The sequence below is a fragment of the Oncorhynchus mykiss genome, chromosome 14, assembly GCF_013265735.2.
Source record: "Oncorhynchus mykiss isolate Arlee chromosome 14, USDA_OmykA_1.1, whole genome shotgun sequence".
Lineage (NCBI taxonomy): Eukaryota > Metazoa > Chordata > Actinopteri > Salmoniformes > Salmonidae > Oncorhynchus > Oncorhynchus mykiss.
The window spans coordinates 6,379,024-6,404,155 of NC_048578.1; the positions used below are offsets into that span (position 1 = coordinate 6,379,024).

The following is a 25,132-nucleotide window of genomic DNA, read 5'->3' on the forward strand; positions in this document are numbered from 1 at the left end:
CGCACGCACGCACGCACACACACACACACACACACACACACACACACACATACGGAGGCACACTTACTGTCACTCACACACACATTCACCATGACATGCTCAACACACACCCCCTCCCGTTCCCTCCCCTCTGTGTCACTTGTGTACAGTACAGTTCACATTCCCACAGTGCTCCTATGAAACTTTCCCAGGCCCACTGATAGAGTGGGGATGGTGGCGGAAGCGCCAGGGCCTGGAGGTCACGCCGTCCCAGAAGGCCATACGTCAGAACACTCAGAGAGCGATCCGCAACCAGGGAAACAGTACATCAATATTTATGAGCACGAGTCACCTCAGTGTCACATATGACAACTACAGCGCCTTGCAAAAGTATTCATCCCCCTTGCCGTATTTCCTATTTTGTTGCAATACAACCTGTAATTTAAATGGGGTTTTATTTGAATTTCATGTAATGGACAATAAATAGTCAACATTGGTGAAGTGAAATTAAAAAAATGAAAAAGTGGTGCGTGCATATGTATTCACCCCCTTTGCTATGCAGCCCCTAAATAAGATCTGGTGCAACCAACTACCTTCAAAAGTCACATAATTAGTTAAATAAAGTCCACCTTTGTGCAACCTAAGTGTCACTCGATCTGTCACATGATCTCAGTATATATATATATATATATATATATATATATATATATATATATATATATACATACACACCTGTTCTGAAAGGCCCCAGAGTCTGCAACATCACTAAGCAAGGAGCACCACCAAGCAAGCGGCACTATGAAGACCAAGGAGCTCTCCAAACAGGTCAGGGCCAAAGTTGTGGAGAAGTACAGATCAGGGTTGGGTTATATAAAAATATCAGAAACTGAACATCCCACGGAGCACCATTGAATCCATTATTAAAAAATGGAAAGAGAGAGAATTAATCAGAGAGGCAACAAAGAGACCAAAGATTACCCTGAAGGAGCTGCAAAGCTCCACAGCGGAGATTGGAGTATCTGTCCATAGGACCACGTTAAGCCATACACTCCACAGAGCTGGGCTTTACGGAAGAGTGGCCAGAAAAAAGGCATTGCTTAAAGAAAAAAATAAGCAAACAAGTTTGGTGTTCGCCAAAAGGCATGTGGGAGACTCCCCAAACATATGGAAGAAGGTGCTGGTCAGATGAGAACTAAAATTGAGCTTTTTGGCCATCAAATTAATTTAGTAATTGCTGCAAGTAATTGCTGCAAAAGGTGGCTCTACAATGTATGTATATGACTTTGGGAGGGCGAATAGTTATGCATGCTCAAGTTTTCTGTATTTTGCCTCTTCAAAGTGGTAGGCATGTTGTGTAAATCAAATGATACATACCCCTCAAAAATCTATTTTAATTCCAGGTTGGAAGGCAAAAAAATAGGTTGGAAGGCAAAAAAAATGCCAAGGGGGTGAATAGTTTCGCAAACCACTGTATACGTTCACGAGTGGCGATGAGGAGAGGTCTGGAGAGTGGACATCAGAGTTGACCCTAAGGATAGGAAAACACTCACTGCTCGTGCCTATGCGCATTAAATGCTTCTGGGAAAGACAAAGTGCATCAGCTACTCTGTGGTATTGTAAAGTGAGGCTGTGGGGGGTTGTAAGTAGATACAAATGTGTATGTGCAGAGTAGATCTATGTCCAGGACAGGACTCTGTGTGAGGAATGGAACTTTTATTAAGCGTGAAGACAGTGAACCATGGGAGGATCTGCCAAGAGGTCCTGGCTGTGCTTCAGTAACCCTGAACGGCCCAGATAATACAAGCTGCTGTTGGTTCCAGTTGATCCCAGAGGAGATGGATAAAAATACATTGACTTAGACCATAGTGACAAGATGCACGTGAAGCAACCCTGGGTGCATTCGTAAATACATTTTGGCTATCTACTCTGATTTCAGCGCACTCTTGTCTGAGTGTGCCAGAGCGCAGAATAACTGATGAATTTATGAATATGTATATGACCAGTGTCAGTAAATGTCAGCAAAAAACGTAATTATATTGTTGTCAGCAGCAGAGTTACAGTCACTAATGCTCTAGATAACATGAAAACAGTCTAGGGTGCTAGGATGAGCAAAATTATCAGTGAGGTGTTCTCATTTGTGTCTGGAAGTAACTTTAGCCAGTTAGCTTGGGTGCTGTTGTGAGGCCCGAATGCTCAGATCAACCCTACTCCTCAGCTAGAGCATCCAGTGTGCGCTCTGAATTTACAAACAGACAAAAATCTGAATTTACAAATGCCCAGAGCACACTCTGGCACTCCAGAGTGAATTTACAAACACACCCACATTATTATTTAATTTTGTGTACTTTTTACCCCTTTTTCTCCACAATTTTGGTAGTTAGAGTCTTGTCACATCACTGCAACTCCCGTACGGATTTGGTCGAGGCAAAGGTTGAGCGCCATGCATCCTTCGAGACATGGCCCTGCCAAGATGCACTACTCACTTAACCCGGAAGTCAGCCGCACCAATGTGTCGGAGGAAACACAACTGCCGATCGAAGTTAGCTTGCATGTGCCTGGAGTCACTAGAGAACGATGGGACAAGGACATACCGACTGGCTAAACCCTCCCCTAATCCGGACGATACTGGGCCAATTGTGTGCCGCCTCATTGGTTACCTAGTCACGGCCAGCTGCGACACAGCCTGGGATCGAACCTAGGTCTATCGTGACCCCTCTAGCACTGTGATACAGTGCCTTAGACCGCTGCACCACTCGGGAGGCCCTTAACCTTTTCATATGTGAGTTCCAAATATCTCTAACGGTCACCCGTTATGCACGTGATGTCAGAATGCAATCTCTGTTTCAAAATGTGATTGTTACGCAACAGGACAGTTAACACGTGCTGCCTGTTAATTAGCTTTAGGCTATGTTTCAACTTGTCAATTTCAAATAATTTTCTAACAAGTTGTATTTGATAACAACAGTTTGAATTGAGGGTTGTTCCACCTCCTCATAAATTCACATAGAAACACAGCCGATTTCAGATTTGCGGACAATTTATGTTTGAGGCTTTACTGAGCCAGAAAAACTTCCCTCTTCGAGGAGAGCCCTTCCCCATTTCTTCCGCACATCAAGTATGCAGACATTTGCTCAGTCTTGCTTACATTGCCTCCATTGTTGTTTTCCTTACAAATTATAACTTTTGGCATGTGTGCGTTCCTATCAAAGTAACTGCCTTATTTTCTGCATATCATGCTGTCGTTTCTACTGTAGCATGAACTATGTATGTACAGTATGTATGAATTTATGTATGTATGAGGCAAAATGTATTTACAGTTTTATTCACATGTTTTGAAGTACTGGTAACAAGTAATGCATTCCAATTATTGCATTGATTGTAATGGACACCTATGATGTGTGTAAAATACTTTTTTGAAGGTTGTACTGATTATAATGAGCTAATGCTAAGCTATTTGCCATCTATGTGTGGCGCCATGTTTGTTGACATTATAAAATGAATTATGGGTGTCACGTAAACGTCTGTCAAACCAAAGATGTTATAATGAGGTGAAGGAATGGTTCACTCATCTTTCGGGTAAACTTCCAGAAGTGAATGAAGTGAAGTGAAGTGAATGATCATAGATTACACACCCCCTTCAACATGCATACTGCAAATAGACCAAACTCCTCTTGTCTCCTCTTATTATCTTTGGTTGACGCAAAAAACAAACATGGTGGCGTGCACAAACTACCCATCGTCATTCCCTCGATTTCTAGAAAGTGTTTTACTCAATTATTTAGATCAATCTTGAGCTCACCCGTGATGTGATGAATTATAAATAGTAATTGCTATTAGCTAATTCATATTGTGATTTCTGTCAGCTGAGACTTATGACCGCTAGTGTTATGATATCAATATTGCCTCAGTTAGCTCTAGGACTAACGTAGCTTACATTTTCCGGTTTGGATGATTGTGTATGCTGTTGTTACTTCTGTGAATGTCTGAACATTGCATCCAAAAATAAACTTGCCACATTCAGGACATAACTTTGTAAGGACTGTGTTTGTGCAAAATGTTTCTGAAAAAAAAAACAGTGTGGCTAGCTGAAATGCTGACTGTTGCCTCAATCGAAACTGTACGTTTTAAATAAGCGTTCCAATCAAACCGGTTTGAGCGGATGCTGCAGGGACCACTGCAGAATGATCACACCCATTTGTTGATACGTGTGAAAAGGTTAAACACACAATTTTGAGTAACCTTTTGGACAATGGTCAAAGTGATGTCACAATCACCACAGTAACCACTATTTGTTGCCAGGGGGAGTATGGAGTATGTTTGTGATGTCACAATCATCCTTTGTTGGTAAGCATTGGTAAGCATTGTTCTGTTCTCCTTTGTGATGCTACAATTGACACATCGCTAAGCCCTGCCCCAAAATTGTGGGCAACCAATCACAGTGCTCCAATGGATAGCAACTCTCGTCAAGTCCGACACCTTGGACAAGCTCACGTTTAAAGGGAAACTTCACCGCTAGACACTATTTGGGGTGTTTTCCAGTCTCTCTACATAATTAGACAGAATTATGCACCATAGCGGTATTTTAGTATTTTCACAACGGGAGAGTCTGCTGTCTGATCTGAAAATGAATGGAGTCATGTTTTGTAGCATTTATTGTGGTGGGGGTGGGGGGGGTTCTCCGACTGCACGACCACGCTAGCAGAGAGTAGATATGGTTGTCCTTGTTCAATAGGGACTTGTCTCAACGATTTTCCTATCTGCCACGGTATTGCAGGATATCTAGGTTGACTAATTTCCCCTGAATTTGTGAAGACTACAGCCTGACGGGAGCCCTACTTCCATGTCCAATTGTGTTCTCACCTTCGAAGGCAGGCTTGTTCAAAGTGGGGGTGGTACTAGTTTCTACAGGTTCACAGGAGCTATGTTACTGGGCACTGTCTAGCCGAGATGGCCAGCTAAATAATTACAATGACTGCTTCTGATTATTCCTCTTTCCAAGAAGAGCTGTTCTTTTTACATACTAACATAGGGACATACTGCCCTATTAATTTGAGCCAGAATAAAGAGAAGAGGAGTTGAGACAGTGAGAACAGGAAGCAGCGATGGGGAGCTACAGTCAGACTGGTGGTGCCTGTGCGGGTGCTGTCCAGCCATGTCGACAGAAGAGGAATGTCTGTGCTGCAATGAATTCGTTCATGGACAGCCAATGCAGACCCCATGGAATGTGTGTTTGTGACAGACCAACAAAGCTTCGATGCACATATGGATATCAGTGTGCTTGAGACATTCTTCAGAACCTGCAAGATCAGCAGCCTAGACCAGTTGGACCAGGAAGGCAAATGATAAATGAGTAAGTTGTTTTGCTGTTGGTAGCTAGCTAGCAATATAGCTAAGCTCTCTTTTCACATGAGGCAGTATTGTTCAGTACAGTAATATAGCTGAGCTCTCTTTTCACATGAGGCAGTGTTGTTCAGTACAGTATCATTTCCTGGTCGATTTGGCCATAACGGGGCTCGCTACTAGCCAATGCTAGCCAATTTGAGTTAGCTAGTAGCTCTGTTTGCTATACCCAAAATGTACTGTAGCCTAATACTATAGCTAACTAGCTATCTAGCTGGCTAATGTTGACCTAGCTAGCCTCAGTGCATCTCATTAGGCTTAAGGGCAATACTGGAGAAATGTTAGATCAAGTTAGATGGCGCCACATTTTCCCAGCTAAACTGGAGAAATTATTTGATGATGATGACGAAGAGTAAAGGAATGAATTTGACTTCATGACTCATATTACTAGTAGTCTTTGAGTAACTACACCTGTGTTATACAGTGCCTTGCGAAAGTATTCGGCCCCCTTGAACTTTGCGACCTTTTGCCAGATTTCAGGCTTCAAACATAAAGATATAAACTGTATTTTTTTGTGAAGAATCAACAACAAGTGGGACACAATCATGAAGTGGAACGACATTTATTGGATATTTCAAACTTTTTTAACAAATCAAAAACTGAAAAATTGGGCGTGCAAAATTATTCAGCCCCTTTACTTTCAGTGCAGCAAACTCTCTCCAGAAGTTCAGTGAGGATCTCTGAATGATCCAATGTTGACCTAAATGACTAATGATAATAAATACAATCCACCTGTGTGTAATCAAGTCTCCGTATAAATGCACCTGCACTGTGATAGTCTCAGAGGTCCGTTAATAGCGCAGAGAGCATCATGAAGAACAAGGAACACACCAGGCAGGTCCGAGATACTGTTGTGAAGAAGTTTAAAGCCGGATTTGGATACAAAAAGATTTCCCAAGCTTTAAACATCCCAAGGAGCACTGTGCAAGCGATAATATTGAAATGGAAGGAGTATCAGACCACTGCAAATCTACCAAGACCTGGCCGTCCCTCTAAACTTTCAGCTCATACAAGGAGAAGACTGATCAGAGATGCAGCCAAGAGGCCCATGATCACTCTGGATGAACTGCAGAGATCTACAGCTGAGGTGGGAGACTCTGTCCATAGGACAACAATCAGTCGTATATTGCACAAATCTGGCCTTTATGGAAGAGTGGCAAGAAGAAAGCTATTTCTTAAAGATTTCCATAAAAAGTGTTGTTTAAAGTTTGCCACAAGCCACCTGGGAGACACACCAAACATGTGGAAGAAGGTGCTCTGGTCAGATGAAACCAAAATTGAACTTTTTGGCAACAATGCAAAACGTTATGTTTGGCGTAAAAGCAACACAGCTGAACACACCATCCCCACTGTCAAACATGGTGGTGGCAGCATCATGGTTTGGGCCTGCTTTTCTTCAGCAGGGACAGGGAAGATGGTTAAAATTTATGGGAAGATGGATGGAGCCAAATACAGGACCATTCTGGAAGAAAACCTGATGGAGTCTGCAAAAGACCTGAGACTCAGACAGAGATTTGTCTTCCAACAAGACAATGATCCAAAACATAAAGCAAAATCTACAATGGAATGGTTCAAAAATAAACATATCCAGGTGTTAGAATGGCCAAGTCAAAGTCCAGACCTGAATCCAATCGAGAATCTGTAGAAAGAACTGAAAACTGCTGTTCACAAATGCTCTCCATCCAACCTCACTGAGTTCGAGCTGTTTTGCAAGGAGGAATGGGAAAAAATTTCAGTCTTTCGATGTGCAAAACTGATAGAGACATACCCCAAGCGACTTACAGCTGTAATCGCAGCAAAAGGTGGCGCTACAAAGTATTAACTTAAGGGGGCTGAATAATTTTGCACGCCCAATTTTTCAGTTTTTGATTTGTTAAAAAAGTTTGAAATATCGAATAAATGTCGTTCCACTTCATGATTGTGTCCCACTTGTTGTTGATTCTTCACAAAAAAATACAGTTTTATATCTTTATGTTTGAAGCCTGAAATGTGGCAAAAGGTCGCAAAGTTCAAGGGGGCCGAATACTTTCGCAAGGCACTGTAGCTAGCTAGCTAACGTGTGTTTGTGAGATATGTAATATTCTGCATCCTGCTGCTACAGTAGAAATACATTATTATTATTATTATTATTATATTATTTTTTGAGTTTTTTAGAGAAGCTAGGCACAGGACACCAAATCCCCTTGCCTGCGTGTGTTGTTGGGGCCATTTTTGCAATTCAAGAGGAGATGTGAAAGGTCCATAACAATCTTCACTTGTATCAAAGTGACTCCGAATACCACGCAGCAACCCCAAACAAGTATGGTGTATGCAAGTCCCGTTGTAGAACTGTAGTATTTATAGGCGTTAGTTGTATATTTTTCTTTTACTGTATATGGGGCGGCAGGTAGCCTGGTGGTTAGAGCGTTTGGCCAGGAACCGAAAGGTTGCTAAATTGAATCCCCGAGCTGACAAGGTAATAATCTGTTGTTCTGCCCCTGAACAAGGGAGTTAAACCACTGTTCCCTGGTAGGCCGTCATTGTAAGTAAGAATTTGTTCTTAACTGACTTGCCTGGTCAAGTAAATAAAGTATATGTTATGTTCGGTTCTGTTAATTACTGATGTCCCCTTTAAGAATGGAGCACCCTTGGTCATGCTCAGTGTTGTTCTATGTTATTCTGGTACTAACTCGTTTTAGTAAATGTGAAGTTCCAGTTCAATTTCTTGTATTCAGTCTTTCTTATTATATAAATAAGTAATAAGAGCTAAGACACTACGATGGCGACGAGGATGATTATCTGCAGTGTGCATCACGAATGCAGATGGAGCTCATAGGAAGAGAGGAAGTTTTTGACCCTGTAAGAGAGGAAGATTTTGACCCTGTAGCACAACAGCTAGTGACGACGAGGGGAGAGCTGACGAGAACGGGGTGACAGATCAAAGACCCGTGGAGCTGGAGGTAAAGAGAATGGCTAGCATCGGGAAAATAGATGTGTTTGATGACACGCAAGAAAACTGGGCAACTTACATTGAACGACTGGAACAGTACTTCATTGCAAACAACATTGGTGATAACAAAATAGTATCAGCGTTGTTGAGTTTATTTGGCCCAAAAACGTACAGTTTGCTAAGAGATCTGTCTGCCCCTCTGAAGCCCTCAAATAAAACATTCACAGAGATTGTGGAGATATTGCAAAATCACCTATCACCTAAACCACTCCTCATCGCGGAACTTTTTTGTTTCCACAAGAGAGATCAGAATGAGGGGGAGGGTGTTAGTACATATGTAGCAGAGTTGAAGAAACTGTCTGAACATTGCCAGTTTGGAGAGAACCTAAATGACACATTAAGGGATAGATTTGTTTGTGGACTGAAACATGAACACATTCAAAAACGTGAGATCTGATTCTATGAGCACACGTTTGCAAAGGCTGTTGAAATTGCTGTGGCTATGAAAATCGCGACTGAAGATGCATTTGAGTTGAAAAGTAAAATAAATACTGACCTATCACAAACTTCCCTGCACAAGTTCACGCAGCCGACAGCGCCCCCGTGTGGCCGACAAATGCAACAGGTGTGACAGAGATGGTCACAGAGCAGAGGACTGCCGTTTCAAAGACGAAATTTGTCACAAATGCAGTAGAAGGGGGCACATTCAAAGAGCATGCAGAGCAAAATTCAGTCACAACAGGAAAACTGAGAAAATTAAAGGGTCTGTGAATGCACTAACAGAGAACAGTGGCAGTGATTTAGATTAATAGAATGTGTGGGGACACCAAGGTAACTGTGAATTCAATGTTGCATGTGGACCAATATCCCCTGCCAGGTCTGGATGACATCTTTGCTGCACTAGCTGGTGGAAAACACTTCAGTGAAATCGATCGGAAACAGGCTTTACCTGCAGCTACTGGTTGAAGAGAGCTCCAAACAGTACCTGACAAAAAACACACACAAAGGTCTATACAGGTATAACCGCCTGTTTTTTGGCATTGCATCAGCCCCAGCCATTTGGCAATGAACAATTGACCAGATTTTGCAAGGAATCCCAGGAACCCAGTGTATCCTGGATGGCACGATCATAACAGGACGCACCGACAAAGAGCACCTGGCTAACCTGGAAGAGGTCCTGAAAAGACTGAAAGAGTATGGTCTACAGGCAAACGTACAGAAGTGTGAGTTCTTCAAAGACAAGATTGTTTTCTGTGGACATGAAATCGACCGCAATGAATTGCACAAAACACAAGACAAAATCGAGGCAGTGGTACAGGCACCACGACCACAAAATATCACAGAAGTGAGATATTTTACGGGACTGATCAATTACTACAGAAGATTCCTCCCAAACCTTTCAGCAGTACTCCAGCCTCTAAATCAGCTCCTGGAAAAGAATAGAACATGGCGGTGGACAGAACTGTGTGAAAATAAACTTCTTGAGGCAAAACGGCTCATCACATCTGAACAGGTCCTGATGCATTACGACCCTGAACTGCCAGTGAAGTTGGCTTCTGATGCGTCCCCTTATGGCTTAGGGGCCGTCCTTTTACACACACTGAAAGATGGGTCAGAGAGGCCAGTTGCATTTGCATCACGAATATTGAATGATGCAGAGAAAAACTACTCACAAATCAACAAAGAAGCACTGACGCTAGTGTGGGACGTCAAGAAATTCCACGCATACCAATATGGCAAGCGTTTCACACTGGTTACAGATCACCAGCCGTTGCGTTCCATTTTCAGTCCAAAGAAAGGCATTCCGGCAATGACAGCAGCCAGGTTACAGCGATACGCCTTGTTCCTTGCCAGTCATATGACATTGAGTTTCTGACTACAAATACCTAGGTGTCTGGCGAGACTGTAAACTCTCCTTCCAGACTCACATTAAGCATCTCAAATAAAAACATTTATCTAGAATCGGCTTCCTATTTTGCAACAAAGCTTCCTTCACTCATGCTGCCAAACATAAAGCTGACCATCCTACTGATCCTTGACTTCGGCGATGTCATCTATAAAATAGACTCCAACACTCTACTCAGCAAACTGGATGTAGTCTATCACAGTGCTATCTGTTGTCACCAAAGCCCCATATACTACCCACCACTGAGGCCTGTACACTCTCGTTGGCTGGCCCTCGCTTCATACTCGTCGCCAAACCCACTGGCTACAGGTTATCTACAAGTCTCTGCTAGGTAAAGCCCCGCCCTATCTCAGCTCGCTGGTCACCATAGCAGCACCCACTCGTAGCACACGCTCCAGCAGGTATATCTCACTGGTCACCCCCAAAGCCAATTCCTCCTTTGGTCACCTTTCCTTCTAGTTCTCTGCTGCCACTGACTGGAACGAACTGCAAAAATCACTAAAGCTGGAGATCTCCCTCACTAGCTTTAAGAACCAGCTGTCAGAGCAGCTCACAGATCACTGTACCTGTTCATAGCCCAGCTGTATACAGTCCATCTATCTACCTCATTCCCATACTGTATTTATTTATTTTGCTCCTTTTGCACCACAGTATCTCTACTTGCACATCCATCTTTTGCACATGTACCATTCCAGTGTTTAATTGCCATATTGTAATTACTTCGCCACCAACTCCCTTATTTGACCTAATTTGCACTCACTGTATATAGACTTTGTTTTGTTTTTTTTCTACGGTATTAATGACTGTATGTTTTGTTCATTCCATGTGTAACTCTGTGTTGTTGTATGTGTCAAACTGCTATGCTTTATCTTGGCCAGGTCACAGTTGCAAATGAGAACTCGTTCTCAACTAGCTTACCTGGTTAAATAAAGGTGAAAAAAAATGTTGTGGGGGTGCTTTGCTTCAGGAGGGACTGGTGCACTTCCAAATGGACAATGACCCCAAGCATACTTCCAAAGTTGTGGCAAAATGGCTTAAGGACAACAAAGTCAAGGTATTGGAGTGGCCATCACAAAGCCCTGACCTCAATCCCATAGAAAATGTATGGGCAGAACTGAAAAAGTGTGTGCGAGCAAGGAGGCCTACAAACCTGACTCAGTTACACCATCTCTTGTCTGTAGGAATGGGCCACAATTCACCCAACTTATTGTGGGAAGCTTGTGGAAGGCTGCCCGAAACGTTTGACCCAAGTTAAACAATTTAAAGGCAATGCTACCAAATACTAATTGAGTGTATGTAAACTTCTGACCCACTGGGAATGTGATGAATAAAAAAATATCTATAAATAAATCATTCTCTCTACTATTATTCTGACATTTCACATTCTTAAAATAAAGTGGTGATAATAACTGACCTAAGACAGGGAATTTTACCTTGGATTAAATGTCAGGAATTGTGAAAAGCTGAGTTTAAATCTATTTGGCTAAGGTGTATGTAATCTTACGACTTCAATTGTATGTAGATTTTTCTACTGTGTTATTGACTCTACTTTTATTTATCCTATGTGTAACTCTGTGTTGTTTTTTGTCGCACTACTTTGCTTTATCTTGGCCAGGTCACAGTTGTAAATGAGAACTTGTTCTCAACTGGCCTACCTGGTTAAATAAAGGTGAAATAAAAATCCAAATCCAATGGGTCTACAGGATCGGTACTACTAAAGCGGGTGTCAAGGTCGTCATCATCATCAGCGGCAGGATTAGTCAGTAGGACATACACAAGTTAGTGATTAGCCAAGATTTTACCACTTTGTCCCCATCAATACACATTTAAACAAGGTACTTTATCCACCCATCGCCCTCGTGTCAATAGATCGTGCTGACTAACCATCCCACAAAATATCCATCCCCAACAGACACCAGTCAGTCACCCACACCATCCCCTCCTTACTAATAACTTCGATTTTTTCCAATTTAGAAATTAAGCTTCGCATTAACTATCAAATACGCCTCCATAATACAGATAACTACAGTAGAAGTTGTACCCTACTTATAAACACAACAACAAGACACAGACCATGTTTACGCCTAGCTCCAGTATATTTATTTGATCATCGTGGAGTCATGGAAAGATTTAGCAAAGGTGACTTTGGTAAGATTTAGCAAACACTAGTTCCTAGTGCTGAGTTTGATGTTGATGTTGCTGCAGATGTTGATAGGATCAGACCCTGTAAATCGAACATATAGGCCAGTCACGTTAGCCTATGCGGTAGTTATCTAGCTAACGGTTAGATACGGTACGCTGTAACTAACGTACTCTGACATAGCTAAAGTTAGCTTGCAAAGTTACAAATCACATCACCAGATAGCAGCTGGCTAATTACAATGATTTGCTTTGGAACATCTAGCCAGCATATTATGAAAGCTAGCTAGCTCAACTTTGGTTAAGATAAACAAATGTAGTTTGCTAGCTAGTTAAATACCTGTTGACTCCCATTCTCAAATGGATCCACCTTGGCAGGGGTGGCAATTTGTCCTGAAATCGTGAATTCTGTATATTGTGGTTTGCTTATACCAGTAAATGGAGATGGCCCGTTTCTACCGGTAAGATTCAGAAATGCTTGCATTTGCATGTAGTGAGTAAATTATTATATATTATTATATATTAGTAACATATTAATGGACATATACAGTTAAAGAGCAGTGGTGAAATCTACTTTTAAAATCACATTAATGGCAGTTAAGGCTGTGGCAAAAACAGAGTTTTCTTTTAAAAATTAAAAGGCGTACTTGATACTGTAATTCCTGAAATGAAGGAATATTTTTCTGAAATGATGGAATATTTTTCAAATCCAAAATTGTACTTTTGTTACGTTGTTTTCTAGCTCTCAGTCTCATTGACCACCAAATGCTAGCTAGATAGCCACTTAATATAACATGTTTTCTCAAAATGTAATGTTAGCAATGGTAATTATACTACTCCAATCTGACGATTTGAGAGCACTAATTTAGATACAAAAGTGGTTATAACTTTGACTGCATGATGACAGTGAATTCAGAGCCATTCAGTGGCTAGCTACACTACAAACATAATTTGACCAGGTTTTCGTGAAGCAATTGTAATGACAGTCCACCACAAGAGGTTCCCGATTAGCAAGGGGTAGTATGTGTTTAATGTCATTGTGTTTTAGAAACAGTGAGGGGATTTTGCCAGTGGTTGAATGGTGATTTGGGCTTTCCGGAAAAATGTTGTTGAGGTTGTAACAGTAACCGGGGGGGGGGTTAAAAGTGTGTTCTCAGAGCGTGAGTTTTCCCAGGGATGCTGGAAATCTCATGTTTGAATGACCCTTCCCAACATTCACTACCAACCCCACCACACTTAGTGTCACCCCCCCCAGGCAGCCCGGCCCACGCGCAGGACACAGCTAGTGTGTAAACTGACTTTCCTCAGCAGCCTTCATGCTCAATCTCTGGGTATTATCCATACTGGTCCGTGTTTGAGTTAGACATCTGGCTATGATGTTGCAGTCAGCACATGAGGTGGGAACCACTTTCTCAATCACATTTGCAACCAAGCATTTGCCTTACTGAGTGTGTCCCAAGGGGAAGCGGGGAGACAGTGTTTGAAAGAATAAAAAATACATTTAATAACAAAAGACAGACACTTGGTCCAAAAAGCTTATTTGAGCGCAGCTGGAAAGTCTTCACTTCCTGTATGGGGAAACATGCTCCCATGTGTGGGTGTGAAGGAGTGATTCAACCATGATGCTGCAGACCACCAAGACCACTGGCCAGACACATAGTAAAGCACAACACAACGTAACCAGATACAGAGTACAGTGCAACACAACACATCTAGACACACAACACAATGACGCAAAAAATGGCACATCACAATCAGAGACAGAAGAGCGCATCACAGTGCAACACAGACAAAACACAGGATCAAACAGACAAATTAACATAGACCAGACAACTGTACACAGGAAAACACAAGACAAAGCATGACAAAATTAGGGACAGAATGAGCAAGATCAAACACAATGTGGAATAGAAGAATGAGAGATACCACAACAATGGATAGAACACAAACTCAGATGATACAAACAAAACAGAGAAGGGACATGCTGATGGACAGAACACAGTTTATGACACAACACCACAACAAAGTGAGCAGTACAACAAAGGGAATATGAGAACAGACACAAAGCTTACTCAACACAGAGGGTATTGCCTATTCTTAATACGTGTGCAGGACATGGTCCTGAACAAAACAAACCTCTCCAATTTTGTGGTCTACTCTTCCATTACGGAACCATGCTCTGAAAGCACTAGTGTAGTGGTCATACTATACATGAATTGGACATCTTCTAAATCACAGAACTAATATGGTAGCTATAGATACGTTTACACATCATTGTCATCCTCCAGCTTTTTGTGTAGTTCTCTTTAGACAACAGAGTCAGTCTCTGACAATGAGAATGTGGGAAAAAAATGATCCATTGTCCTTTTTAAAATAAACCTATTTTTCTATCGTTCCTCACAGAGTGACGAAACTCTCCTGAGACAAGACTCCTGGGGCCGGATTCACAAAACATTACTTATGAAAAAACGTAAGAAGTTTAAGGAAAAAAAATAGGAAGTTCATAAGATAGGAATTGCATTTACGAACTTTCTTAGGAACTTCGTAAAAATCTTTCTTAAGAACTTCGAAAGTATCTTCTTAATGTGGCATTGACATTAGAAACCAATAAATAAGCCTATGTGACAGGGATGATCGGATTTGGTTATTTCGTTATGTTTCACACATTATAGCCATCAGACTAGCTATATCAAAATCAGAAATTGATAACCAAGGAAAGAAATTGAAGTGATGGTGGAGGAAATAGCAGCCAGGAAAAGGTTGCTGTTGGGGAGACTTGATAACTGCGGGGTCACTGCAAAGACCAAAAAGAGAGGATGGGCGAGAGTGGCCGAGTCTGTCTCTGCCATCGGGGGTATGGCAAGGGACAGTGACGCCGTAAAGAAGAAGTCCGACATCAAGTTGGCTGCTAAGAAGAAGGGAGCTCAAATCAAATCTTATTGGTCACATACACATGGTTAGCAGATGTTAATGCGAGTGTAGCAAAATGCTTGTGCTTCTAGTTCCTACGGTGCAGTAATATCTGACAAGGAATCTAACAGTTTCACAACAACTACCTTAAAGGAAGTGCAAAGGAATGAATAAGAATATGTAAATATAAAGATGCAGTAGATGATATAGAGTACAGTATATACATATGAGATGAGTAATGTAGGGTATGTAAACATTAAATAAAGTGGCATTGTATAAAGTGACTAATGACACATTTATTACATCCAATTTTTAATTGTTAAAGTGGCTAGAGATTTGAGTCAGTATGTTGGCAGCAGCCATTCTGTTAGTGATGGCTGTTTAACAGTCTGATGGACTTGAGATAGAAGCTGTTTTTCAGTTTCTCGGTCCCAGCTTTGATGCACCTGTATGGACCTCGCCTTCTGGATGATAACAGGGTGAACAGGCAGTGGCTCGGGTGGTTGTTGTCCTTGATGATCTTTTTGGCCTTCCTGTGACATCGGGTGGTGTAGGTGTACTGGAGGGCAGATAGTTTGCCCCCGGTGATGCATTGTGCAGACCTCACTACCCTCTGGAGAGCCTTACGGTTGTGGACAGAGCAGTTGCCGTACCAGGCAGTGATACAGCCCGACAGGATGCTCTCGATTGTGCATCTGTAAAAGTTTGTGAGTGTTTTTGGTGACAAGCCAAATTTCTTCAACCTCCTGTACGCCGAGGAACTTAAAACTTCCCACCTTCTCCACTACTGTCCCGTCGATGTGGATAGGGGGGGTGCTCCCTCTGCTGTTTCCTGAAGTCCATGATCATCTCCTTTGTTTCGTTGACGTTGAGTTTGAGGTTATTTTCGTAGTCATCGTTTGCAAACGTGATGATTGAGTTGGAGTCGTGCATGGCCACGTAGTCATGGGTGAACAGGGAGTATAGGGGAGGGCTGAGAACGCACCCTTGTGGGGCCCCAGTGTTGAGGATCAGCGGGGTGGAGATGTTTCCTACCCTCACCACCTGGGGGCGGCCCAGGACCCAGTTGCACAGGGCGGGGTTGAGACCCAGGGTCTCGAGCTTAATGACAAGTTTGGCGGGTACTATGGTTTAAATGCTGAGCTGTAATCGATGAACAGCCATGCCATGATTAAAAGCATTGTTTCGAGCGAATGCTGCCATTCATTAGACCATTCATGTGGACCAGCTGGAGGAGAAGATGTTGTCCATCGTAGAGATGGTGGTAGAGCGTAAGTTAGTTAGCTACGTTAGCTAGCTAACGTGTAAAGACATTATAGCCAAAATAGCTAACAACGTTAACGTTAGCTAAGTTAGCCAATTTCTTCTTTGCAAATTCACGAGATAGCACTAGCTATTTAAAACTTCTAGAATATTGTAATATATTGTTTAGGGAATGTTTTGCGAGATTTCAGTCCAGATATATAGTATCTTCAGCATATTGTGCAAACTGTACTGTGCATAACCATAAGTCTTCTCTATTTTAGTACTGGGTGTGTGGTCTATACAGTAGAGTATCTTCCAGTCTGTGAGAGGGGAAATAAGTAACATTTCAAGCCTTTGGGCATTTTCCATCCACAACCAAAGTGTAAACAACATGTCACTGGAACACAGATGTATTCTACTGTAGATGCATCTACATGACAGTTGTTTAACATTCTTGAATTGACCTATTTCTTCATTTATTATTAGGGTCGCTGCATGAACAGCTTTATGTGCCAGACAACAAAGATGAAATAAAAATACTTCACCATCGCGGAAATACCAGAAATGTTTTCCCACTACTGAAACTTGTCTGACACTGTGTCACAGTCTCTTCGGAAAATGAACTGGAACTGTGTTTATAGAACCAACCAAGTCTATATCCTTGTAGAACAACACCACGCTACCTTGGCTAATAGATCTTAGCTTTCCTGCAATTAAACTACTGACCCTTCAGTAAGGATCACACAGAGGCTATAGACTAACAGTTAACTTCCTTGTGTGTACAGTAAGTATACTGCAGCTTCTGCCAAGAGGTCTGGACCTTCATGGCACAGGTGGTAACGGGGAAGTGTATGCCAGGGGACGCTGATTCACACACCACTCCAGCTGTTCCCCCTAAATCGCTATACTATCGTCACAGAACAAGATGTTAATTGAACGAGAGAGGAAACTACAGTGAAACTGATATAACAGCAAATGTCCATTGCTATATTTTCTCCGCTTCTTGAAATGCAACGCAGTGGTGTTGGATTATCATGGGTAAACAGTGACTGATGTCTGAAGGGCCCTACCTCAACAGAGCTGTGTCAGACTTCTTATTTGGGAAGCTGCGGGTTCTGGCTAGATCCTGTTTAAATGAAACTGTAAATGATACTGAGAAGGCTAAGGGGAGGCGGGGAACTGAGGGTCTGGACCTGGTAAAAACCAGTGGTAAAAAGTGTGGTAGTTGTTGGATGTGGCTCACGTTTGATATCAGTTTAATGATCTCGTTTGCAACTCATTTGGAAAACTAAACGAGGGAAAAGGCTTAAAAAGCTTTAAAGAGGGGGAAAAAACACTTAACAAAGTAGCTCTTATTCAATGTCTCATTAAGCATTTGTCAAAATAAAAACTATTATCCTATAATCAAATGTTTGTCCTTTACTATCAAGGCCCCAAAAAATCTAGACCAGTGACTATGACATAGAGTAAAAAGAACATCCAGTATTATCACCAGGCAATGATAATATGTTATAAAAAGACGAAGGGCAGAGTTCCAGTAAAATGACAACCGAAAACCCTTGGTGAACTCTTCCCACTCCTAGGGAAGATACCGGATGTAGAGGGTTAGACACTGACAACTTGCCCCAGTCCCCTACCCTCTCCCCCTACACCCCCAACCCACTCCACTAAACCCTCCCCATCTGGCAAGTAAAACACCCATGTCCCCCCAACCCTTATCCCCACCTCTCAACTCAAACACTTGAGGAAATAGCAGACCCCCCCCCCCCCCCCCCCCCCACACCACAGACCCACCCCTTCCCCGTGAGAAATAGAGGACGCCTACACTCCTCAAGAAAAGGAAAGAAAAAGAGAAAAAGAAACAGCTGAATACAATTACAGCTCTGACTGGCTTTAAATCCCTCTCGTTTTCCTTGGCGGCTTCCAACAACACAGCCGAGAGGGAGAGAAAAAAGGAAGGAAAAGGAGATTTTTTAAAAAGTTTGTAAAGTTTGTTAGTTTGAACATTAAAGCAGCTTTGCAGTGGGGTCAGGACTATGGGGGTCAACTGACCCTGCTTTGAGGAATTTCAGTTTATTATTTTCATGTTTGTTGATAAGTGTTTTAATGAGAGATACTCATACAGTGGTGATTTTCTATTTCCATCCCTGAGACTCATGGGTAGTTTCAGTCATGATTTTAAGGAGGGAAAATGTAATTACACATAAGCTAGTTTTGTTCACTGTAGTATCATCAGTTTAGCGGTTATCTTTCAAATTCACACAGTCAGAGTAGCAAGCCAGATACATTCACTCTAGCCAAGGACTATTTTTTCTCTGTTTTCCTTCGTGTGAAAGGTCTTATCACGTCTGAGAGCTACAGCATGTTTTCCTTCGCCCTCCTTCCCAGTTTGTATGACCAGAACAAATCCCTGACATGTTTTAGTTGGACCAAGGACAGCACCAGAGGAAACAGCATTGTTTTCAATGGGCCCACTACAGCCTGAATAGTCAAACTGACTCTATTCACCATTCACGTTCATTGTGACACTGTTATGACGAATTCTCGCTGTCAATACATTTGACCTCCTGGGATGCGCTTCACTTTCTTATGAAGCCTTATTACTCTGTTACGAAGCTTTTACGGAACCCTTCTATTGTCCTCCAAAGAGAGTGGCTGGCTGAATAGCGCTCACACCCTCTCTCAGATATGATGCAGCTGCTTCTTGTAGTGTTGTTGAGTGGGAGGTGGGAGGGGGAGGAGTGGTGCAGGCCAGACCTGGACAGGATGTATTAGCCCAGCACTCCTCACAACTCATTAAGTGTTCTATGTTCTAATGACTCTGTCAGTGGCATGGTTTGCATCAAGGTGGAGGAAGGGGGAGAGGTGGAGGAGGATGAGAAAGAGGGAGGCTTTGAGTAGCAGGCTGTTTCAGCCACCAATGGCCTTACTACAGTGGCTATTTCTTGGTCCAGAATTATAAGGATGATGCATAAGGAATCAATGGATTATTGACCACTGACTGGTAAACTATTTATATAATGTGTTCTGACAATAGCACGAAGATGTAGCTTTTCAGTGTTGATCTCTATATTTACTATAGCTGTAGTACAAGTTAGAATGGCAACACTTCAAGAAGGAGAGCTAAGTGCCAGGTTTAAACCCTTTATTATTTGTATTTAATTTAAACGTTATTTTAACTTGGCAATTCAGTTAAGAACAAATTCTTATTTTACAATGACGGCCTACCTCGGCCAAACCCTTACCTAACCCGGACACCGCTTGGCCAACTCTGTAATCATTGTATGGTCTCTAAAGCAGGTATACTATATGATCTATTCATGAAGGCCACTTAAATACAATTATTTGAGAGAATTCTGATTTATTAGTAACAAATCTAAACAGCATTAGTGCCTGTGCTTGATTCCAAACACTTATGATTTTGGATTGAAAAGATCAAATCATAGGCCTTATTCAATGTGCTGCAAAGCCTGTAGCTATAAGTTACCACACTGGTACTTCAAACCGTATGGGCTAGTGCCTGTGAGCCGCCTGTTTAATCAGATACACTGCATGTCTTCTGCATGGTCATAACGTGAATCGCATTTCTCACTTTGGCTGGCATGCAGGCAGCTCTGAGAGCCAGGACACGGCTGATGACAGCGAAAGGATTAGTTTTACTGCCAGACAGAGAAGACGAGAGGGGAAGGGAGGGGACAGGAGAGGAGACGAGAGGAGAGGAAAGGAGGGGAGAAGGCTGTAGCACTACAACAGCACAGGGAGAACTCTCTTTCTATCCAACATACCAGCCCCCTGACACACTAAGAAAATCCCCACAATGTTCCAAACTTGCCTAAAATTAAACTTCCGAACGACTTAGAATGGCAATTATAAAGCGATACATAAAACAATGGTACGAACATAATTTTTAAAGATCATTAGAACAGGCTATATATGTCTTATGTACATTCAAAACAGCTTGTGACAAGATGGTTACACATGATAAAAGTAAAACTGTGCTTCAGAGGAGAAGAGACAGATATGAGGAGTGAACAGTAAACCACATGTCCTGCTGACATCGGTTGTATCAAACAGATCCATCTGCATTACAGTGCGGGAGCATTGTCTGTTTGTGGCTCTACAACCTAAACCAACCCATTGCCAGAGCATTGGTATACCAAAGGCTTCTAGCATCTGACCATAGTCATAGAACATCAGTCTCAGGTCCACAACATCTGTTGGATGAAAGATCAACATGCCACACATGTCTTTGTTATGAGATTAAATGACTGCTATAACCCCACGGTATGTAATATGTATGCCAGCTCAATAACTGAAACATCCACAGTGATTAAGTCTGTCTGTGAGGATGTCAGAGAGTAGAGTATGTTGGTAGAAATGTCTGCCTCTCTCTCTCTTTTCTGCTCAGCTGACACAGATACAACTCATTGGTTTACAAATGACACATGCTCACCAATGACAAAGCAAAAAAATCCCCAGATTAAGCCTTGTCTAGAACTAAGAAGCCTTTTCAATGGAGAATTCACATCCTGTTTCAGTCTAGGACTAGGCTAAATCGGAGTATAGTATAATGTATAATACTTAGATGTACAGTAGGATCTTAATTTGATCACTCTTTTGTTCCTGTGATTTTTCCTGCACCACAGGAAATGTAAATTAGCTTTTTGATGTATATACATTCACTGAAAACACTAACACACGATTATATTAACAGTATTGCACTTTTCATGTGGCCTACTTTTTAACCACCCATCAAGCAAAATAATGGATTTAACATTTAAATCCGGTTGCTGCGGGATTAGTTTGCTGTGACAATAGTCAAATTAAGATCCTACATCTGTTTGTATTTGTGTATGTGGTTAAAACAAAACACAGAGTTGTATCCTCAACTGAAGACTCCTATGACGTGAATGATGCTATGCTATGATAATGGCTCCATGGCTGTCAGTGGCTCCCCTGTCTATGCGTAGAAGATTGATTCTGTAAAGGTCATTCACCAGGGCTGCAGGGCATCAATGGTTCACTGGTGAGGACCAGTGGTTCACCAAGGGTGAGTTGAGAAAGCTGTACAAATAGCCCCTTTAGCACCGACGCACAAAGTGTCAGAGTGTGTGTGTGTGTGTGTGTGTGTGTGTGTGTGTGCGTGTGTGTGTGTGCACTTGCACGTGTGCATGTGTGTAAGAGTTGCACCACCTCTTTTGCCCTCAGAACATCCCTGTCGGTACATGGACTCTACAAGGTGTAGAAAGTGTTCCACTGGGATGTTGGCCCAAGTGGACTCCAATGCTTCCCACAGTTGCGTCAAGTTGGCTGGATGTCCTTTGGGTGGTGGACCATTCTCGATACACACAGAAAATTGTTGAGCATAAAAAATCCATGTTGCAGTTCTTGACTCAAACCAGTGCGCCTGGCACCTACTAACATACCCTGTTCAAAAGGCACTTACATTTTTTGTCTTGCCCATTCACCCTCTGAGTGGCACACATACACAATTCATGTCTCAATCATCTGAAGGTTTAAAAATCCTTTCTTAACCTATCTCCTCCCCTTCATCCACACTGATTGAAGTGGATTTAACAAGTGACACCAATGAGAGGGTCATAGCTTTCACTTGGATTCACCTGGTCAGTCTATGTCATGGAAAGAGGAGGTGTTCTTAATATTTTCTATAATCAGTGTATTCACTTGTCAACACACATGAAGGTCTACAGTAGCCTCAACAGCACTCTCTGGGGTAGCACCATGGTGTAGCCAGAGGACTGTTATTTTCCGACCTCCTCTGGGTAAATTGACTTCAATGCAAAATCTAGGAGGCTCATGGTTCTCACGCCCTTCCATAGACTTACACAGTAATATGACGACATCCGGAGAATATCCTACAACCTATCAGATCTCTTGCAGCATGAACTGACATGTTGTTCACACAATCAAAGAATCAGAGAATTAATCTAGTAATGAAAGCATAAACTACAGCTAGCTAGCACTGCAGTGCAGTGCATAAAATGTGGTGAGAGAGACAAAGACAATAGTTGAACAGTTTTGAACAAATTCATTGCTTCAAAAATTAAGGAGAAGTAGCTGCGATAGAGATAAATAGCTATATTTTCATTTTTTTTTCACTTTCACTTTCTTAGCTAGATAATGCAGCTAGCTAATTTAGCTTTCCAAACACCCAGCTCAAACAGAGAGGAATGCTATTTATGTTAGCTAGCTGGCTAAGGCTATCCAACACTGGAACTCTTCCAAGTCAGGGTCAGGCTTTTGGTTTTAATAATTTACTGCCACCTCGTCCCACCTGTGTAACTCCTAAACTGCTTGCTGTATGTACACTGTACTGTGTGATTGTAGTTGGTTTAGAAGCCATGTTGACTATGACGTTAGCCAATATGGCGACAATGATTTAGGCTGTGTCTACTGGTTTGCAGTTATGGTATGAACGTTTGGGTTGGAAAGTTTTTTGTGTGCATTGAAGTCCACAAGCAAAGGGAAAATGTGAGAGGAGGAAAGTGTGTAGATAAAAGGACTTACACAATGAGCAAAGTGATGATGCTTTTTGTATGTGGCTGCTATGAATGGGAACTGTGTGTGCGGATGATCAGGGGTATATCTTTTTTGACAGATTCTGTTGGAAAACTTTTCTTAAATGGAAGCAAACAAAATGGGGATGAATCTACCTGAATTTGTCTAGAAACTCTTGTTTGCAACTGTTCGGACTAATGATTACGCCATAGATCAGCTGGATGCCGGCAAGAGTGTGCAAGACGGTATTGAATGTGTCACTTTCTATCACCTTGATTAATCCAATTTGTCTCTCGACCTGTCATCCAATATGAAGTAGTAGAAATAAGGCCATGCTCATAAAATAAAATCATCCTCCTCAATCTTAAACAGCACAAACCACCAACACACACACACAAAAAAAACACACAATAGTGTAAGTCTGGCAAGCCATTCCATGACATTAAATACACAAAGTTAACTAAATGAATCAATTACCAATGAATCATTACAACAACAAAAATATGTTAGGAAAATGGAATTATCCAGTTGTGGACAGCTACATGTGATAGACAGCCATGTAATTTAATTATTCGTAGTGGGATTTCACCCCAACAGATTGAAATTATACATCTTTCATATCCAGTAGTAAATAATAGGCTCTATTAAAGCTGCCAAAAATGTATTATTCAGAAAAACTGTAAATGTGAAAGAAAAAGAAAGAGCCAAGCTGAAACAAAACCCTCTTACCTTCAGTGTACCAGTTCTCGGCTGTGTCTTGGCTCCTAAAACATGATCAAGTCTCAATCTCTGTGAGTGTGTCTAGTTCTCTCTCTCGCTCTCTCACTCTCTCTTTCTGTCAAAGACGTGCTCTATCCAGTTGGTTGGTTGCCTTCAGAGTAACAGTCTCTAGTAACAGTCTCCAGCCAATTGTGTTTTTAAGGGTTGGACTAGATCCCTCTGAAGTGCAGAACTGTAGGGTTTAGGGTTAATCTTCAGTGTCCTGGGAGTCCGCCGGAGGAGGTACGGCTCTGAGCTCTCTGTTTATGTAGTCAAATCACAGCACAGGGGGTCTCCTCTCTTCTGGTCTGCTCTCCTCTGCTCTCTTCTCACACACACTGATAAAGCCAGCCCACTGCTCTGCCGAATAGCGAACAGAAACAAATACTGTCTCTCACCCAGAAGAGACTGCCAGTGCTCCTGAACCACCACTGCTGAAGCTTTGACACATGGAGAGAGAGAGAGAGAGAGAGAGAGAGAGAGAGAGAGAGAGAGAGAGAGAGAGAGAGAGAGAGAGAGAGAGAGAGAGAGAGAGAGAGAGAGAGAGAAGGAGAGAGAGAAGGAGAGAGAGAGAGAGATGTATTATTAACTTCACCTGTTTATTATTTACTCCAATTCCTTTTGCATTGTTAACATGTGATTCCCATGCCAATTAATCCCTTAATTTGACAATGAAATTGAATTGAGAGAGCGAGAGCAAGATCGAGAGCGAGAAGAGGGGTAGACAGAGGGGGAAGACGGAGAGTCAAACAGATGGATCAGGTTGTGTTTGTTGTTCTAAGGTTCACCACCGATGTGATTTGTGTGAGGTGTAACTGAACTGAAGCAGTTCCGACAGTCACTACTAGCAACAGGACCGGACTGCATCTGCATCTAAGACTCAAAACAAGCACAACAAAGTGAGAGAAAGGGACAATTCCAGGAGAAAACATGTTTTGGCAAGCCTGTGCTAGGCTATAGAAAATAAACTAAAAACAAGTCTTTCACTTAGTAACATAACCCAGCTTCACGTTCAGTATTAATCACCTCATCTACACAAAGTGTGAAAGAGTGAGAGAAAACAGCAGGTTTGTACTGTGCAAAGGAGCTCTGCTTTCAATTTGAAAGAATATCTCTCTCTCTGTGTTTTCAATGTCCTTGCCCAAGCCTGTTTTCAATCTTGGCCAGATTCCTAATTTCTCCTCTCCCAGGATATGAGTGGATGGCCTGAAAATTCATAACGCCAGCCAGCAGCTGACTCAGGCCTTTCTTTCTATTAGAGAGGGCCTCCTGAGAGGGAACAGGGGGGACAGAGAGTTAGCGATGAGGGGGCAAATTGGACCATACTCTCCTTTAATTGTTTGAGT

General features: G+C 42.1%; 1 protein-coding gene across 2 annotated transcripts in view; it reads right to left on the reverse strand.

The window, feature by feature from the left end:
* The window catches only part of LOC110488623 (platelet-derived growth factor receptor beta), a 59,467-nt gene extending 35,304 nt beyond the window's left edge, over positions 1 to 24,163 (reverse strand). Inside the window, exon 1 of one of the 2 annotated variants that reach the window (XM_021560909.2) lies at positions 23,757 to 24,163. The gene's annotated coding sequence lies outside the window, so the exon portion shown is untranslated. The remainder of the gene's footprint in view (positions 1 to 23,756) is intronic. The other variant, XM_021560906.2, reaches the window with a different exon arrangement.
* Between the last annotated feature and the right edge of the window lie 969 nt (positions 24,164 to 25,132).